Source organism: Taeniopygia guttata, chromosome 18, assembly GCF_048771995.1.
Source record: "Taeniopygia guttata chromosome 18, bTaeGut7.mat, whole genome shotgun sequence".
In the NCBI taxonomy this organism is placed as follows: domain Eukaryota; kingdom Metazoa; phylum Chordata; class Aves; order Passeriformes; family Estrildidae; genus Taeniopygia; species Taeniopygia guttata.
The window spans coordinates 3,432,289-3,453,246 of NC_133043.1; positions in this window are offsets into that span (position 1 = coordinate 3,432,289).

Here is a 20,958-nt window from a genome sequence, read left to right on the forward strand (position 1 = left end):
TTATCATACAATAATGGAGCAGGTTTTTTATTCTGGCAAAGAAATGTGTCAATAAACAGCTCTTTGGTGTGATTTCTGCCAGCTGAGCTTTGATTTGTGTGGCCTCTGCAGCCACCTCGGGCTTACAGCTGCACAAACCACATGGATTTTGCTGCTCCGTGTGGACAGAATTGACCCTTTAATAAATGCTGTCCTAATAAGAGCTGCCTTGCTCCAGCCAGGCTGCAGCACTGGGCAGCTCAAACTAGGTTGCCCCTGATTAATTATGAACAGCCCAGACAGGGGGATCAGGGGAAATGATCCCACTCTGTACCCTTGGAGTCCTGGAAAATTTCAGATGTTTACTGTCCAGGCCACACACGCCTCTCTCATCTGAGTGGCATTTAGGAGATATCTGCATACTGCAATAGCCTTCCTTCTTCTGGTGGAGCTTGTTGGAATCCTGGAGGCTGAGAATTTTAAACTTTCTGTGCTGAAAGGCACAGACTCGCAAGAGAGCACTGCTTTTGACCTGAGGCTGTGGAGAAGACTTCCAAAATTGATTAATAGCACTGAGATTACGGGTGTGTAGTTGGTTAGAAGTGTGTAATATCACAGGGTGGAAAACTTAGAGCTTGGGGTTTTAGAATATGAAGCACAATGGAGGTTTTAGGGTGGAGGCAAGTTCTTCTTCACCTTCTTCCTTCTTCATGGGTTTGGGTGATGTTTGGTAACTGGACAGAAAAGTCTGCATTACGGGCTTTGCAGGATCAGTTATTGGGTTAAAAGTTCAAATAATCTAGGTGTCATTTCTTAACTGGATAGTTTAGTATTAAAAGACCTTGTAACAAGAGATAGTTGGCCATTTTGTGCCTTGCTAATGAAAGACTGCAGAACACGTGGCTGTGGGGCTGTAGCACTGGTTGGAAATAATAAACAACTGAGTCCGAACATGAAGCAGCATCTCAAGTGCCTTCAATCCTGGCCTTGTCAGAGGTAGAAAAAAAAAGCAGAGAAACCACAGAGCTTCCCAAGACTCTAGGTCTTCTGCAAGCTGTCTCCAAATAAAGTGGGGGAGTTTTTAAATCCTTGAGGCAATGCTGTTCATATGAGCTGAATTTTGTGCCCATTTTTGGGGCTTTCCCACTTGAATGCAAAGATTTTCTGGCTGCTTTTGTGGATAGTGAGGCAAAAGAAGGCATCTTTCAGATATAAAATGATAAACCAAGTTAACTCAGGTCTTAAGCAGGTTGCAAGGTATCTGGATTTGCTGCCATGGGATATAGATCTGTAATTTTGTTGACAGCCCTTAGATTCTGTACTACTCAATATGACCCATCAGGCTTTTAAACAGGTAAAACAGGAGTATTGAAATCAGATTGGCATTCTTTAAACAATCCTAACTGTAAAAAGTTCTCTCCAAAGGCAACAAAAGAAGGAAGAAAGGCCAAGAAAAGGAGAGAAGATGGGCCAGAAAATGTCCATCCTGTACAAAGGCAGGGGAATTCATCCTCCTTCATCCAACACTGCCTTGCTGAGGACCAGAGTGTGGCAGGAGTAGAGAGCTCAGAAAATTCCTCATAAATTAAGGATGTGCAGAGAGCAAGAATCCCCTTGTGTTTATCTGTTGCTATTATTTTGAAAAGAAAACAAATTAAAGTGGTTGTTATTATTAAAAGAGCCTGTTGGAGGAAGCCAAAGGCCTCCTCAATATCTGCTTGCAGTATTAAAGGGAATGAATAATTAAATGCATTTTGAGATGCAGTCACAGGTACCAGGATAAATCAATCCCCCAGAAAAACCATCAACCAGGGGTCTTATTTTAAAGTGCTCTTCAGAGCAATTTCAAGGTGTGCAGGTCAGTGCTGCAGGAGGGCACCTGCTTGCCCTGCCACCAATAACCCCCTGCAGCACACAGAGCTCAGGCCATGGGAAAGCTGCTGATTCCTGTGCATCCATGGAGGAGCCTGGAGCTGGGCTGGGGAGAAACAGCGTTCTCTCTTTGTAATGGTGATAAAGGAAAAAAACAAAACAAGCCTCAACTCTCAGCAATAAGAGAATTAGCCTGACAGATGGCTTGCAGAAAAAGAAAAACTATCTCAGGCTTTGAGATTTGTGCTGACTGAGGCGAAGAAAGGAACCATTGCAATTAGCATTTGTGCCGAGTAATTGAGGAGCATTGAGAGAACCAACCCAATTTGCCACCATTGTTGAGCCTGTTGTTCTTGATTTTTGGGGGTTTTTTTTTTTTTCTATTTTCCCTTCAGTCACAAGTCTGGGGACGGACGAAGTGCTCCGTTGGTTTTTGCCTTGCTCCTGGGGAGGCAGCTGGGTGCTCATCCCATCCCCAGAGGTGGCCCAGCTTCCCTGGGAGCCCGAGCTGGTTCCTGCCTCCTTGGCACAGGGAGCAAATTCTGATCCATCAGTCTGGCTGCAGGCAGATGCTCTGCAGCCCTGTGGCCATGCTCAGCTGTCCTTTTTCATTGCTGTACCACAGAGTCTCTCTGGGATGGAGTTCCTGTCTCCATGAGATTTCCACCTGGGGAAATGCCTCCACACACACTGTGAGCTGGCACCCATCACTCATCTGTCTCCTTCTCTTTGGAAATTAGCCTGGCAGTGCCAGTGCTCCTCCTGCTCCTGTGTTCCTGGGCTGTGGCTGCGCCCCAAGCTCTGGCACGGGGCACGGGATTAACCCCAAATCACCCCAAAAATCCTCTCGCTGCTCCCCACATACCAAACCTGCCCAAAAAAATGGGAAAATCCTCCTCCATGCGAGTTATATCCTTTCAGGGACAGAAGGTGGCAGACTCTGAGTGCCTGGAGAACGAGCTGTGACATTACTCCGAAGTTTAAGAACATGAATTTCTGGGTGGCTCCCACCCCCCAGGTCGCTCTCACCTCTCCAGGTGCCTGGCACAGGCTGGAAAAGCAGCGCCTCACCCACAGCTGAGCTAGGCTGGGAAACAGGGCTGGGTTTGCTAAAGCCTGAGAATTTCTGTTGTGAAAAATATCTCGGTTATTTGTTAGCTTTTAGTGGTTAAGCTACAGGCATAGCAAAGAATAGGGCAAATCAGGATTTAATAAAATCAATTTATGACATTTCCCTCAGTGTTTGGGGCTTTTTGGTTTTTTTGTTTGTTTGTTTGTGGTTTTGGTGGTGTTTTGTTTTGTTTTGTTGTTGTTGTTTTTGGGGGTTTTTTTGTGAGGTGTTCATATAGCCAGCACCCAAGAGCCATCTAAGAACAGAGCAATGGAACCAGTCCTGGCATGGCCCATGCAAGAAGCAGCACAGGCAGGACAAATCTGCTTTTCTTCTTTTTTTTTTCTCTGCATCTATGCAGGACAATAATTTTTTTTTGTTTCCCAGTGCAGAAAAAGAGAGGACATCACTTCCCTCTGGATGGCCGCTCCACCTGCAGTGCCCACAGCATCACCTGCAGCAGAAGGTCTCATTAGCAAGAAAGGGCAGCACAGGAGGTGCCTCTCTCTGCCTGCTGCCTCCTCCAGAGCTGCTCAAAGCCCTGAGCTCAGCCAGGCTCGGGTACATCCTGTTCCCCTGAGCTGCTGTCTGCCTGCCCTGGACAGCAGGTTTGCTCCTGTGAGTTTTGGCCCCTGCAATTTGAGCCAAAAAGATGAGAAGTGTAGGGCTATAAAAGCTCTGCAGTGAGCATTGAGGTACCTGTGGACAGGGACCCACCTTGCTGGGTGGAGAAGGGCAGTGGCTCAGGTAAAAGTCCTCCTCTCTGCTCTGGCATTGCTGCCTCCTAATTAAAATTTATCTTATTTTTAAACCTGATTTCCTCAGGAGCCTCTGCAACCATCAGCAGCACTGAAGAACTCACTGGGGCTGCACTTTGGGTCTCAGGAGAGGCTTCTTGCCTAGAAAATAAGGTTGCACTGGGGTAGCAAACCCTGGATGTTGAGGTCTCAGCTGCTGCAAGGTCCAGGTTGTGCTGGAGTGTGCCATGGGACTGATGGGAAGGAAGAGGGTTTCTTGGTGGGAAGCCTGTTGGCTTTAAAAGTCATATTTCAATGTTCCTGTCTTCAAAAATAGAAAAAAAGCTCTCCTGATCTATATCTATCTGTCTGTCTAGGCACCTATCCCTACACATGTATATACTTATATCTCTATATATTAGGGACATATGTGGATAAAGACAAGAGATGTTGCACCCTGAGCAGGAGAGGGATGGGGCAGACAGGCCAGAGAAAATAATTATGGTCCTAGTGAGAAATACTTGAATTGAAAATACCAATGGGTTCCTGCAGCTCCCAGTCAGAGAATCCTGTGATCAGGTGGTCAATTCCTGAGTGGGTAAACCCTGCTGCTGATTCCCTGATCCATCTTTCACTGCAGCAGAGCTTGTGTGGCTGCTGGGATTTTCAGTTTTCACCTAATTGTCAGGCTGCAGCTTGATGTTGATCATCACCCATTCCCTCTGCCCTGGGTCAGGTCTAAACTGTTGGTCAAAACTCGTATCTCAGACAAAATCTAATTTTGAGGAGGGTTTCACTCAGCTGCCATCTCCCAAAACAGGGAATTTCCAGGTGATGATTGTTGTGCTTTCTCTGCATACCAGGATACTTTATTTGTTTATCTATGTCTTTATCAAATTCAGAGGAAAGCCTTGAACTTGAGGTAGATCTGGATCCTTTGAGACCTGTGGTGGAGGTTTTTGACCAAAAGCCTTATTTTTTCAGTGCTTGATCTTAGTAGCACTCCTTAACACTATGAACAAATAAAGATGAGTAACAAGCCTCCCCTACCCAAGTTAGAACAATTATTGATAGTTCCAAACTGTAAAATGAGAGAAAACTTTGCTGAATTGTAACTTTAGAAAATGAGTAGACCATGCTCTATCTAGAGACAAACAGGACAGCAGCAGGGGTGTATCTTCTATTCCATTCCCAATTAATATCCAATTTATAAGGAGCATCTTTAGCTGGGAATTGTTTTCAAATGAGTTGCAGGGGTGCTGGCAAAAAGAGCTGTATTGCATTAACGTTCTCTTAAAGATTCAAAGCTGTTATGCAACAAAAAATTACCAATTCATGCCACTTCTTTAATGGACTTCCTAATGTATACTTTAAAAAAAAAAAAAAAAAAAAAAAAGTGGATTGCAGAGTTTTCTTCCAAAACTGTCGAGGCTTCTATCAGGAGCAGCTTCAAAGCCATTTTTCTTTTCATATGCTTGTCTGGTGTGTCTAACTGAGCATGATTACTTTTTCCTAAATGAATAGATAATTTTGCCTTATTTATAAGTAGAGCACCAGGATTTTTTTGTCTGTGATGCTCTTGGGCTGAATCTCAGGATGGTTTTGAGTAATGCATGTTCATTATTTAATGAAATTTGTTTTGTGAGGTTTTTTCCTTCCACCTGGATTTGTTTCCGAGTCATATATTTTTGCCATAGAGCATTCAAACACACTTGAAATATTAATGAGGCAAGTAATGGCCCATTTCAATTGAAGTTAGCCATAATATGCAAGTAATCCTTCACAGGTCTCTGTTTTAGTAATGATGGTGATTAAAATGTCTCATTTTCTCCCCAGCCAAGGACTCTGGTTGGGTTTTGAGGTGTGACAATTGTTAGCTGCACAATGGCTGAACTCACTAGAAGTGCTGGGAAAAGGGCTCTTAGTGGGTGAGATATTGATGGAAAACTGCTTTTCAGGCCACACACTCACTTTTGGCTGAATTTCCAAGACCCTCAATAAATAGGTTAAATGCTGGAAAGGCCCAAGCTGACTCTTAAGCTGGTGAAATGCCTTCATGGCCTTAATGACCTGTAGTCCAAAGTTTGAGGTTTTGCCACTCCAGCTTGGGCTGGGCTCTCTGAGCTTTTCCTGGGGCCAGCAGTGAGGGGGGGTTGGATGGAAGATGAGACTTTGCCTGCCCATGCCAACCTCACTGTGCATTGCCCAGCTGCTGCCAGGCTGGCACTGTTAGTGGAAGGCCCCTGAGATGCTGCTGCCTTTGGAGATTGTGCCTGGAGGGTCATGTGGAAAAAAAATAGCACAAAATCTGCTGTGGAGTCCAACAGCACTGGCAGGACGGCTCCTCACTGCAGTGGACAGCTCAGAAATGAGGGCAAGAGCCTCAAAGGAGGATGAATGACTGCAGAGAGCTCAATCTCCAGCTTGTACAAGCAGCTGTGTCAGAACTTTTGCTAATGTCATGACTTTCCTGGAGTCTCAAAGCTGCCTTCCAGGAAACGCAGCTTCCTTTGTGACCCCAGAGGAGAAAAGAGGTTTTGAAGATGTTAAGAGGCTCAGCAGCTTCAGAGTGAATCTGTGAGAGCTTTGCATCACCTACAAACCCATTTTCCTTAGATCCCTGGCTTCTTTCAGGACTGTCAGGCTGTTTTGTGCTTAAGCTTTATTCAGACCTTGCAGAGAAATCTCTGTGTCTCAGTGTGTTGCTGTGAGCAGAGAGCAAAAGCTGGTTTGGAGTGGGCTGGAAATGTGCACACAGGTCCTTTCCTGCAGCCCTGCCCATGGGTTAGGCCTGGCAGGGGCTCTGGTGAGGGGTACCCCAGCCAGCCCTGGGTTCTCCACTTGGCTGATTGAGAAGTAAATATGGTTGACTTCAAGCTGCAGAATACAATGTCAACAGCATGAGCTGCTTGGGCAAAATTGATTGAATATAATTGACATAATTCAATATATTGAATTTTATAGCAAGCCAGAGATGTTCTGCATTTTGTGCCTGTTTTGTGAAGACAGCAAGAACTCCTCCAGGATCCGGGTGTGTCGCTGGGTGAGCACAGTCCCTCTGTGCTGAACACCCCATCCTTTCCCTGCTCTCTGAGCAGAGATGGAAAGGAAAAAGGAGGAAAAGCAAGACGTGGATATTCCTGCTCCATCAGGGAAATTGGCTCTGAAAGTAAACAGCTACCCCAGGGAGGCAGGATTACATCCAAATCCTGGGAACATAAATCACTCTGCAGTGAGTGCTTATCTGTAAGCCCTGATGGGAAGAGCCAGGCACCTCTTCCAATTCCCAGCTCTGCTGCAGATTTGCAGTGAGAACTTGAGCCTTGAAGGTACCTGGAGAAGCACATTTATAGGAAAAGCCCCAGAGCTGAGAGGTCTGACAGAATAAAACTGATGGGCCCCCTGGAACTCTTGGAAGCCTCATATTCTTGAAGCAGAGATCAGCCAGCCTCCCTTTCCTTTTCCCAGGACCAAGTGAGCTGCCATATTTCCTGCTTCTCCTCTCTTTTTTGTTCTCCATTTGTCACTGCTACTGACTGTTATGGAAATGATCATGGTCCTGCTACATGGCACGTGCATCACTGGGTTTGCAGAGTTACCACAGGGATGAGCTGGCGAGTCACTCGTGTGTTTGAGCTGGTAGTTTGGCTCCAAAATTGTTGTTGTTCCTTAGGCTGCCATAAAAGAGGGGGTCTGCATGTACTCATGGCAGAGATGCAAACACTCCATCTTTCTCAGAACTCCCTACACATGGACCTCGTTAAGGGATGTTTCTATATTCCCACACGGAAATCCAGCATTGTGTCTCTGCTGGTGGACGTGAGTCGTGCTCTGGTCTCGTTCACGCTGCTGTCAGCTGGCTGTAACCCCTCTGAAGCCAGAACATAAAATGCAGCTCCTTGCCACGTTTACATATTCTGCTCCTTACAGCATAATTTGTCCTAGTTTTTTAAGCACCGAATGCCTTCATAGGAATTTCATTACAGAGCACAAGTTTTGTCAAGTGCATTCTGCTAGTTTTGCTGGAGGTTGCTAAGCATAGGAGTTTTTTTCTGAATCCTTTGTACTGATAATTATATTTGCTCATGCCACACAAAAATTAAAATACAGCATGTAGGAAAATGCAGCTTTGTGTCTCATTCCTGGGGAAAAAAAAAGGTTACTTTTGTAAGGGCAGAACTTTCTGTGCTAGGTAAACTATCTCAGGTGACTCTTGGGATGAAAATGGGGACAATCTGAGGGTAATTCAGAGGATCTCAGCCTTCTTACCCAATGGCACAGCAGTCAGTGCTGATAATTGATTTCAACCCATCTGCAAGATGAACACCTGCTGTGCAATATGGCTCTGTAGGATTCGTTCTCCCTGCATAGCTGGAGTAAAATCTCCATTGTTGACCTGCAAGATTGGGTGCCTGTTTGCTAAAATCTGAACCACATCCTACTGTGAAGTTAAAGGTTCTGTTGCAGTATATTTTAAACACAGTGCCTTGACACTTCTGCATATCTATGGATTTTAATGGGCTTCTTTCTTTCTAAGGAAATTTAATTCCATTACTAAATAATGCATTTGGCCTCCAACCTGCCTTGTGCTAATTACTCACGTGCTGAATGGGCTTTAAATCTTGTTTGGAAACACTATAGGGCTTATTGTCTTATTAAAAGCACCTAATGTGAGCCGTTCTTTTTAAGAATGCAATTGGTCCCTAATGAAACCAAACAGATAATGCAATAATTTTTCACTAAACTAATTATCAGAGCGGAAGATGCTAATGTGTTCCGCCAACTGTGTCCGTGTCTCCTCGGTTAATGTGCAGCATGGCCACGGCTGCTCAGCAAGACTTTACATCTCTGCAAGCACAAAAAGGAGGCTGAATTTAGCTCAGGCTGTACCACCTCTGCCTGCACTCAGTGCTAATCAAATGGGTTTTCTTCCACAGAGGACCTCATTTACACAGATTCCTGAGGGGGTTGGATTTCTGGGTTTTCTGATTGCAAAGGTCCCAAGTACCCAATTCTCAAAAATTACATTACCTCAACTCTGTTGGAAATGGAGGTACCCAAAGTCAATGGCCACTTGAAAATATCCATGAAATGTTTCTTCAAGCATTGAGATAGATCTACGTGCACAAATATGGGATCCTGACCACATGTGTGTGCAGGAGTTGACAAAGTGGTCACAGCACAAGGCCTGAGAGAGCTCAAGGAGAGCTTGGGCAATGCTCTCAGGTCATGGTTGGGTTCTCAGAGATGGTCCTGTGCAGGGCAAGGAGCTGGATTCAATGATCCTCCTGGGTCCCTTCCACCTCAGCCTCTTCTGTGAGTCTGTGCACTGCTGAGAATGACCTCACATTTTCAATGAACCGCAGTATGCAACAAGAATGAGCTTTAAAAAGGGACTAAACAAACATAGAGGCTGCAGAAAACATGGCCTTAGATGTGCAAAGCCTGCAGAAAGCCCTGAGTACTGAGAAAAATGTCCTTTCCTTGGAAGAACAAAAAAATGAAGAGCGAAAGAAAAGCGAAGTTTCACCCTGAGCAAATGCCACGTGCGCTTCCCGAGCTCTCCTCGGATCAGGCTACATTGGAAACAGAATTGCAGCTTTGGCAAGGACTGGGATTTGCCTGTCTGATTGCTGTTACTTCCCAAAACAAATAAACAAAACACAATTATCTTTGAATGTTACCCAGGCTAATGTGTAGAACTGGCACTGGGGAGTAAGGAGAGTAGAGGACACCAGGCTAAAGTCATTAATTGGTAATGGAGTGTGTGTATTTGTCAACAAGATGCTCAGCTTGGAGAGCTGAACAAAAAGAAAACAAGCTGCAGAAAAACAAATGCATACCAAGCCTTGTCACTGATATTTATTTAACAGCCTGTCACAAGCAGAAAATGTGGATCAAAGGTAGGAGAGGCAAGGAAGGAGCAGTGTGAGTCCAAGGCATCTGTTCTGCATTGCATCAGGGTTCACTTCTGGATCAGGGTACGTTCTGCCACATCGTGTTACATCAAGGGAGTTGTGAAATGATGGAGCCTAATGCAGAGTGAGTGTTGGGAATGGGAAAGAAAACAACAAACCATTGTTTTCTTATTCATTACTCGCCATGGGTTTGGGGGTTATCCAGGAACAGAGATGCTGTTTTAAGTGAGGCGGGGAGTTAAGATTGCCAGGCTGTGCTTGGTAAGAAAGCCCTGTAAATTGCTTATGGGATTTGTTGTTGTCCTATCCTGCCTCCAGAACAAATCATGCTGGTAGGGGGTTTGGGTTTTCCTTTCTTAATCATTGGAAAAACCTTTAAAGAAGAACCCTTCACTCTAAACTTAAAAAAAAAAAATTAAAATAAAAATTGTCTTCATTCTTTCTTTTTCCTTCTTAGTCTCAGATCCTTTTACCAGCTGCACCTTCCTCTTTCTCAGCTCCTCGGGTTGGTCCTGCCCCTCTGGAAGTGCAGGGTGAGGTTCACTGGGTTTGTTTGGTGGTGAAGGCAGTGGCATTGAGCTGCTCCGCTGGCAGTGCTGCTGGAGAGATGCACATTTCCCCTCTGGCCACCTAAGCAGAGGTGACTGCCAGCCCCAAAGGAGCAGCAGAGGAGTTTTTGGCCAAGCAATGAAGCTTAACTGGAAAAGAGATGGGAACAGCTGAGGGTGCAGAGAGAAAACGCCAGTTGAAAAATAAGCATTGTTCAGCTATCAACAGAATGAACTTGAAATTCAATGCATAATTTTCACGTCTTTGAATCAGAAAGCACTTTGGGAAGGGAATTGATTTAAATGATTGGAATTTCTTTCAAAGGCTTTACAGGCTTTCTTCCTAGCCAGCCCCAGTGCTAAGGAGACAAGTGATCAGGGACAGAAATTGCAGCAAATAATGAACTGGTTTATGATGCTGTTCTGTGTCAAACACAAGCGCTGTGCACGGAGCAGTGTCTGAGCGTTGCTCCTCACTCCCAGCCCGTGTGCCTGCCCTGGGGATGAGTCTGCAGGTCTGGCTGGCAGCAAGGACTGCCTTGGTGACTTTCCACTCCGCTCCCGGCGCTGTGGCAGCAGGGCCACCGTGGCAGTGGGGTTATTAATCACCTCCCCAGCTGCAGATCCTCCCCTCCCAGCCCTGCTCGTGTGCAGGGAGTGTCGCCTCCAGGATTAATGGGTATTGATGAACTTGCTTAGCAACCTCATCCCAGCTGGCAGCGATCCCTGGGGATGCACAGCCTCCCGTGCTCGGGCACAAACACCAGGGCAGAGCAGCGCTGGGCTGCAGGAGGGAACTGAGGATGGACTTGGGCCAGCTCTGTGTTTAAGTCTGAGCCCATTTAGGCTCTAAGCCCAGACTGGTGGCTCCAATACCCAGCCTGGTCCGACACCTTTAGCTTCAGAAGCGTTTCTCGTGTTTCATTAAACTGCTGGCTTTGGATGGGAGTTGCAGCAGCAGCATGATCCACGTGCTGAGAGTGCCTCTGGAGAGTCAGGCTGGGGATAATCACATCCTTTTCATTCTGCTAATAATTAACTATTAAAACAATTTACTAATGGATGTAGTGGCTTCTTTAAATGATGAATTGATATGATTTAACACAGCTATGAGATATGGGCTTGATGCAAGTATTGCTGAGTGCAAATCCAGCCTGCATTATAGCCGGTTGAGGTCAGAATCTATTAGCCATAATTCCTCTTAGCCTAAATTCCCTTCATCTATGGAATATGTTTTTCCCAAAGAAATTATTCTAAAACCTTCAAAACCAGAACTGCATGTGCTCTTTTCATAAGGCAATGTATGCTGTCATTCACTAAGTGGAGGAGAAGAGTGTTTATAAAAACTCCAGCAAAAAATATAGTGTATATATATAGGATAAAATATAATACAGTGTTATCTAATGCAATAAATGTATTGGATATTTTTGTTTAAAATGGATGAACATTGTGTGCCTGAATAAATGAAATTATATTTACTGGCACGAACTGAATGGCTTTAATCAGAATAACAGCTGTTGAATGGGTCTAACATCTATTAATTGAATATGGAACTAGTTTTACCTGATCCTTTCTTTTAAGAGGTTTCCAGTATTTACACAACATAACTGTCACAGGAAGTTTAATTAGATATCTGAGATCTCCCAGATCTTGTCAAATTAATTTCTGAACTCTTGACATTTCTGTGACAATACTGTCCTAATTCTACACGTAGCATGTTCTTAAGACAACTCTAATAACTAAGAGTCATGTCTGACAAAATAAAGACAAGCTGTTATTTCTCTCAAAGAGATGACAGTTCCATTTTTCAAAAGCCAAGGGAAGGCTGCTCGTTGTTTTACTTCCTGCAGCAGCAAAATTTCCAGGCGTGGGACTGGCAAAACAAAGAGTTACTTGCTGCAGGTAAAGGGTTTTTCTTTGCATCCAACCATTGCACTTGGATGGAAAGGTCAGGTGTGTCAGAGATGGTTAAGGCTTTGAAGAAGACAGATGTGTGTATGCAGAAAGAACATAAAGGGGATTGGAATAGCTTAAAGGAATAAGCAGAATTGGAAAGATCTGGGCTTTAAACTTGGTTCTGCTATTGAAGTCATTGTTAGTGCTCTCCTCAGCTGGGGAAAAAATGTCTTAGGGGAAAAAAGCAGGGGAAAAAAAATGAAATATTAAATGTATTTTTCTGACTGTCTCAGCTGCTGGAATTATAACAGTGCAAATTACTCTGAGCTTTTAGCAATAGAGTGGAATCCATTTGACCTTTCTTTCCTCTCCAACCTTGTTTTGTCTTGAGCCCTGGGTCGGGATTGTGGGGACAGTGCTGGCTGTGCTACAGGAGTGGGGGGGAACAAAAAGGTGCCTGGCAGGTTCCAAGCCCAGAGAAGGCAGGAGAGAGAGTGTGTGTGTGCAGCCTGGACCTGGCTGTGCCCTTCTTCTCAGCCAGGCAGGTTTCCACACAATGACCGAGCTGGGCTTGCTTTGAAGTTTGGCAATCACACCCTGCTGCCCATCCTCAGAGGGAAGGAGCCACTGTGGTCCCCCCGCCGTGGGCCAACCACTGCCCTACCTGGCCCCAGGATGGAGAACAGCAAAACCCTGGGCATCCCTGTCGGAATCTGTGGGTATTGGTGATTCAGAGATTGTAGAAAGTCTCTGTCTGTCAGCCCCGCTGCCAAAGCAGAAGCCATAATTGGTCTGTGCTGTTTTCAAGGTTGTTTATTCTTGCTTATCTCTAACATGTTCTGCTGCCCTGCCGCAGCTCTGTCCTGCAGGGCAGCGTGTGGGGCTCTGCCCTCAGTGGGATGGTACAAACATTAAATACCAGAAACTCCCTGTGCTGGATTTACAATAACGTGCCAATATCTGTCACCTACGTTGGACAGTGTGTCCCCAGCCTAAACCAACAGAAAAATGCCAACACCACAGTGAAACATGGAGGGCATGAAGAAGGAGAAAAAGGACAAGGCACACCCAATTTCCTCCATCTTGTCCCCTCTGAACCCCTAATCTAGAAACCTAAAATTTTACTTTTGCACCCATGCCACATTTAATTATTACTTATATCAAACACTCAGAGCTTGTAATTCCTCCTGTAAGATTGAAAACTCTTTTCCATGGACAGAGATCACAGACAGTGTCTCTGGGGGCTCTGTCTAGGGGGGTTCCTGACCCCTGCCAGGGTCCCAGACCTGCCAGGGCAGCCAGAGGGAAGCCCTGGATTCCCACACATCCCCAGCCCTGTGGGGGATTTAAAATACCATTTTGTGAGGATGCTGTTGGAGCCCCTGCTCTGCCCATCACCAAACCCACAAGGTCTGTGTGGGGTTTGCAGCTGAGCACTGCCCAGGGATCCCTCACACCCTCCCCACCTCCACAAGCCTGCACAGAACTGTAAATAAAACATCACACTCTGTCTCAACAAGAAGAAAACCCCCGGCACATCATCAGTTTGTAGCAAATGGGAATGGCTTCTGGCACCTTCCTGGACGAGGCTGCAGGCTGGGGTGGCCGTGGGTGTCTGGCAGCAGCCAATGCACATTAAATAATCCTGCCCGCCCCTGCTGCCCCCTTTGGTTTGTCTGCCTCCACCATGTTCCACCAGGGACTGATTTGGGAGATTGAAAAGCTTCTGCATCTTCTCATTACCCCTGCAATGTCCCCTCTGAGAGGGGATTGGAATTTCTGGTCCCTCACATGTAATTTTCACCGTGCTGTATTTGCCACTTCTATTTATTTTCCATTTTAACGCTTGTAAGACTGGAATGGACTTTTTTTTATAGAGGCATTAATGTTATGGGGAAAAAGTCAACATCTGCCAGCTCTTGCAGTAGAGATGCTGTGGGGTTTTTTTCCTTGCTACCTAGAAACCATTGTGTTAACAGAGATCTTGCTGGAATGCTTTCCTGTGAAAAAGGGTGAAAAAGGTAAAAAATCCTGTAAAAGGTAAAAACATTTATGTCATAAATGTTCACCTAAATCATGGGAAAAAAAAAAAAAAAAAAAAAAAGGGACCAGAGTGGGAATGGGGGGCAAGGACAAGAGGAGGATGGGGAAGGATCAGCTGTTCATATTTTGTATTTCTAAGTTATGTTTAGGAACATGTATATATTTCAAGAAAAATGGGCACTTTTGGCCAAAAAAAACCAAAAATCCCATTGAAGGCATGATTTTTCATTGAAAAATAGAATTAAACAGGACAGTTTTAATGAGTTTAATCATGAAGTCTGACAGTAGATGTTGACCTGGTAATGGTTCTCTGCTATGAGAAAATGGGTTATTTACAACTAAAATCACTGCTGCTATTTTTCATTCTACTAAGTAAATTATAGTAGAATTATTCACTATACCATTGTTGTGTGGAGCTCAGTGGAAAACTATTTCCTTCCATCTTTTTGAAACCTCATCCTCATTCTTTATCAGTTTCCTTATAGATTTAAAAAAAAAAAAAAAAAAAAAAAAAAAAACAAACCCTGGCTGCACTAACATACGTGTGATGAACCTAAAAGATTTTCTAGAGATTTATCTATTGAATTTCCTCCGCACAAGTTTGATGGATACACCACAAAACAGGACATTACTTATTTGTTAATTGAATTGAATAATTTCTCAAGTGAGTCTCATATTTTTTTCTCCATTAGCGGAGCTAAAAGCACATGGAAAGGCTGTAGGTGTGTTCCAGCCCTCCTTTGCATGGATCACTCAGAAAATTGTGTCTTTTTAATAGCAGTGGCAGTAACCATCTAATAACCTGCATTAGGAAGGCTCTAACACTTGGCAAGCGTTTTCTGTTCCTCTGTGTTAAATATTTTGCCAAGGCTTTTCACAACTCTGGCTGCTGCAACTCCTTGTCTTTCTCCAAAAGCCATTTTCCTTTTGAGCTATGAGGTTTTTCTCTTGGGCAGAACCTCCTGTTTCCTGGATGCTCTCTGGCAGCCCTTGAGAGCTGTGTGGTGCCAGGGCAGCATCCCCGTGCCACGAGCTCTGCAGGGCACGGCCTGGGATTGCCCTTTGCACACCCAGCACGGGGAAGCCAAGGCAGGAGCTCAGGGCTGGCACCTTGTGGGTTTTCCACCCCACCTGATGGGGCTCTGCTGCTCCTCAGATAATTCACAGAATCACTGGGTTGGAAGAGACCTTCAAGATCATCGAGTCCAACCCCAACACTCCAACTCAACCCTGGCACCCAGTGCCACATCCAGGCTTTGTTAAACACACCCAGGGGTGGTGACTACACCACCTCCCTGGGCAGCCACTCCAGAACTTTATCACTCCTTCTGCAAAAACTTTTTCCTGATATCCAACCTAAATTTCCCTCGGTGCAGCTACCCTTGCACTGCCAGCTGGTGACAAACCCGTGCTACCCCTGGGACGAGGGAGGTGCTGGGCTGGGCTCTCCCAGCCCTGGCACACCCCATCCATCCCAGCAGCAATGCCAGCTCAGCACCAGCATCCCTGAAGGGCTATGAAGCTCCACCAGCATCTCCTAATCTCTTCCTAATTCTTCTAATTATTTTTCTGAGAAGAGCTTGTTGAGGAACAGAGATCATGTTGGTTCAAGATGCTTCTGAATTTTATTATTTTTTTACATTTTTAAGAGGTTTTTCTTTGGTGTTGCTTTTGATTTGGTTCATATATTGTCTGCTGTAACAAAAGCCCTCTTACATAATTTACAGTCTACTGATAAATGTCTATTGTAGAGCTCTTCTTCCACTCCCAAAAAAAAATCCACACCACCATGAGGGAAGAATTTAAACATACAGGTGCTACCAGAGGGATGTACTTAATCACTGAGTACAGAAACTTCAGCTTAAACTGTGCCAAGTTTAAACCATTTTTATACATGGCATTAACAGGATGTAAAGTGTTACTGGTCCTACCAGCTTTTGCTCCAAAAAACATCAGGGGCAACATTGAGTCTTCTTGGAAAAAGAAGGGGAGGAGAGGAAACCCCTGGGACCTTATGCTGATTAAATGCTGTCCCAGAGAGTTCATGGCTCAGCCATGGAGGAGGTGTTTGCTGAGTAAGTGTGCTGTGACCTGGCTCTGAGCAGACAGGCAGCATTTGAGGTGTGAAGAGAGATAAAAATCAATAAATACACCGTTTACCGTTTACTCAGCCCAAACAAAATACTTCATGGAGACACTGGTGTGGCTTTAAGAAGTGAGAGCACAAATTACAGTTCCAGGGCAATGTGGACAGCAAGGCTTCCTGGAATTCTGCTGGCTGTACTTACAGCTCACTCAAAGCACCGTGTTTTGTAATTATTGCTACAGCTTTTCTTTCTCTTCTTCTCACTGCTTCTGGCACATAATGGTCGTGGAAAGGTGTTTCTGCCACTCCATGTACAGCTGCTAAATGAGGAAGAGGTGAAAGGATTCTTCCAGCATTTATTCCACCTCAATTAACCCATGAATTGGGATTGGGTTTAAAGTTCTGTTCTTCCTCTTGGCAAAACTTCCCCTTGCGTTCCCCTGTTTCTCAACTCCCACCTGCCCTCACTCACTGATTTCTCTGTCTGGAAAAATAATTGCATTGAAAGTGGAGAAGAGCAATGGAATGAGAAATTCTTGTCAGGGACAAGCTTAAAGCCTCTCTCTTTAGGTAAGCTCAGTCCAGCTAGGAGCCTCCCAGCAAAGCTCTGGCTAAAGTTCAACATCCACCTCCTAAGTGTGATTCTATGGAAAAACAGCTCTTCAGCCCCCTGTTACAAACATCTGATCAAAGGCATGTTTCTGATAACTCGTGCTCAGAGGCTGCAGCTCCAGATGATCCAAAAGGATTTCCTGGTCTTGTGTAGAATAAAAAAGCCAGAGCACAGGGAAGAGTAGATAAAGCCACTTGTGACTGCTTGTTCTATCCCTGACCTCTCAGAAGTAATGACTAGCTGTAATTTCACCTTCTAATTGCATTTTTTAGCAGGCTGAGTGTTTATAAAACTTTTTCAAGGGAGCTGCTGGAATGTGCTCCTGAAAGACCATTTCTCTGGTGAATAATCGGCTGAAATTCTAATGAGAAAATCCTTTCAGTGGCCAACATCCTTCCTACTCAAATGCTGCATTATCAGCTCCAAATTATTCAGACAGATCTGAGGAATTTACTTTAGGCAGCTTAGGAGATAAATTCAGTGCAGGAAGTTATCATGATTGATTTAAGTATTTAAGACTTATCCTAAAAACCTGTTTCGCTCAATCCACCTCCTAACACGTTCCCATTGAAGTTCCTTTTTTTCAGGTTTAAAAGCAACCTGAGTGCAGCAATTTCCCTTTTTGCTGGCCAAGGGTGATTCTCCTGCCCCCTGTGGGGCTGTGGGTGGTGCAGAGCTTCAGAGGCAATGAGCTCTCCACCAGATTGCCTCATTTTTTACCTTCCAGTGACTCCAGCCACGCTGCTCTACGCATCTTCCCCCTTGGGTTTGACAGGGAGCATTTGCTCCAAAGAGGATTTATATTTTTATTTTCTAAAGGCCATTAAAGAGACTAATGTTGCTTTGTTGGTGGGGAGATCAGGAGCTGGTGCCCAGGAGTGCTGGCAGGTTGAGCATTGTGGGCTCAGGGAGAGGATGGAAACACCATCCATCACCAGGACATCCCACTCCCAGCCCACTGGGAATGGGACATCCCATCCCCTACCCCACCTCCCAGTCTGGCTGCAGTTCATCTAGGGTTGTGTGGAGTAGCTCTGGGGGTGTTTGTACAGCACAAACAGGTGCAGAATTATTCCTTAGAGGTGGCACATTATGGGTGGAATGAAAGAATCTCACACACATTATTTTTTTCCCTTTCTCCACTCTCCCCATCACTGTACTGTATTCCCAAGGAGAATTTGTATTTCCTTCTGGATGTTGCCCTGAGAATGAACACAGCTCATTCCAGCAGTGCCTTGTCTGGGTGAACCCTCACCCAGCACATCTGTTTCTCCAACACTGAAAAGATTATGATTTTTTCACTGGCCCCTCAGCAGGTTTCTTGTGCTAGAAACTCCCATAATGTCTCATCAAAGCTTTTGAAGTATGATGAAAATCAAGACTCCTATTAACCAATTGCTCTTTCTCCCACTCCCTTTTTAGCACTTTAAACTCACAAATAGCTCCTGCTCGTGGATTTAACTCCTTCTCCACATAATTTCTAATGTGCCATTTGGCACTGCAATGAATTTCACCATGCTTAGGACAGGGACAAGAGGTAGGACTTGAGACATGGAATTGCAATGGCAGGCAACAGGCACAGTGAACTTAAGGTCTGTGAGATGTGTGCAATATTAGTTCATTCTGTAGCTGGATGTGAATGGTATTGATATTAAATATCTTACCAGGAGGGCTGAGTGTTTGAAGGACAAGCATTCATAATTTGCTTTAACATTTGACATGATCAAGGCAGTAAAGGAATAATATTCTATTTTTCCATTGTCAAAAAGATAATGAGTTTCATAACTATTGGTATTTTGGGAAAAATAGAGCCTATGTAGTGTAAAATGTGTGAGAGCTGCTATATATTCTTCTATAAATTGCGTATATCATGTTCTTTTGTTGTCCCTATTCAAACACAGCATGCCTATCCTTTTTAATTTTCTGGTTTGCTGTGCAAGTCTCTAACAAAAAACATTTTTTTTTTTAATGAAAAAAAGTTTTCTTCAGATTATTTATAGAAAGAGCAGTGCTGTCATCGAGTCTGTCTCATCATATCATTCTTGAGTATCAATTTCTAGGCTCGGATGACAAACCATAGCAGCTACTTTTCCAATAGCAGCATCTGGCTTCCTGGCAAACTCAAAATGCAGTTATCTGGAAAGCTTCAGAGTTGCTTCTGAGCACATTTTATTTATTAGAAAGCAGTTGTGTTGCTTTGCTTCCCATGACTAAGCCAAGGAATATTTAATATATTAAAAGGAATAATAGAATCTAGGCCAAGCTGTTGTCCCTAAAGTGGCAAGGAATGACAATATTTTTCCTTTAAGATGACCATTTGTTCAGCTCTGAAGGACAATCTGAAACTCTTTGCCCTCACTCCAGATGCTATTTGAAAGGACTAAAAAAGAAATTCAGCCTTATAATGCCTCAAACTAAATTCAAGTTCACCCTTTCCTAGACTGAACACTCTGAAATGTGATGGTGACTTGTCTGCCAGCCTCTGCACAGAGGTGAAAGGCACAATGTCCTTGCAATTTGTGATGAATTATGATAGAAGGAATAGCTGGATGGGTCAGGTTCTGTGTCGTCCCTAAATATGAGTGAATTCAACCTTTGTTTCACTACATACATGAGAATTTATGAGATTGATCATTTGGATCCAGCCCTGCAAAGATCCCCCAAGGTAGTTCAGTAGATATCACAATAATCTGCCACATCTGATCCAAAGTGCATGAAAATAGAGTTGCAGGAACAATTTTTGTAGTACTCCTTCTTACACAATACCCGTGACCCACTGACACCCTCTGCCACATCCCAGGGTCTTCCAAGGTCCTGTGCTCAGGCTGGAGATGTGAAGCTCTGCTGCTGAGCTGGTGGTTTAATCAAATCTCACTGCTGCCCTGGGGATAAAAGGAGATTATCCAACACTGTACAAAATGGATGAAACATCCAGTTCTCCATACACAGCATAATCTGAAGGAGGTTATTAAGGATTTTTTTCCTCCAATATCAGCATCAAATTAGATAGGAAAGACACCAAAACCCATGGAAGATGACAATCACCAATGATACAGATGTTCTTACAGTTTTAGGACATTCCTAGATGCTAAAATTCATTCTCACAGGCACAGAGCTAAAAGCTAAGAAAGAACAAGGGAGGATGAAATATCTATTCCAGGCTTTGATGATGGTTAGAGTGTATCTACATCAAAAGCCCTGTTTAATTGAAGTAATTATTTTCATTCTGAGAAAGAACTCTCTCGAGTTCTTCTTGAGCAATTTCCAAAAGTTTCTTTCAGTGAAATGTTAGTGTTATTTTTCTAGATGATAGATTAAAAAAAAAAAAATCTAAGAAAGCCTAATCTGTTAAACTCAATATGTTTGACACTTAGCAGCAGTAATGCTAAATGGTAACATCTTGCAGTTTTCTTCTGATATCAGTGGTGTCTCTGGGGCAGGATTTTATTAGTGACAGCTCTCACTGAATTCGGTTAAAGCCAAAGTTTTGTCTCCAAAGTAACTGTTATTCAGTTCAGAAATAAAATGATCAGGCACAAGATTTCATTTAAAGCTTTGAACATCAACGTCAAGGAATCAAAACAATTCTGTTTCAAGATTCTGTTTCTCCAGGGTAAAAATTATTTCTGGATTTGGACTCTTGTCCTTGCACGTTGTTGTGCTGAATTACAGGGAGACCCTGTGGGGCTTTCTCTTCTCATTGTCCTGAGCTTCTGCCTCTGGACTGAGCTTGGAACAATTGGATCTTAATTCTGATTGAGGATGGAGGAGGGTACTGCAGTGCAAAACACCCTGCCAAGGCTCTCTGCTGCTACATTCAGCGGCAATTTTGTAAGGCTGTATCATAAGCAAAGCCTGCAAATCAAAGGTGACACGGTGGGCAACCTGTGCTGCATGCACAGGTCAGAGAGATTTTGTGTTTAAGAAAAGACTACACGCTTTTCTGCCGTTGAAGAGCGTAAGCACTTTTGCCTTCCTTCCGCCACGAATGGAGATTATTCAATGGTTGGATTTAATGAATTCAAAATCCTTAGAAAATCACTAGAGCCAGACATCAATGTAAAATACTCCACCAGCTTTCTGTAGTGGAATATAATATTAGCTCTCCCACAATCTACTTCATGCATTTCAAAAGAATAGAGAACATTTTTAAAC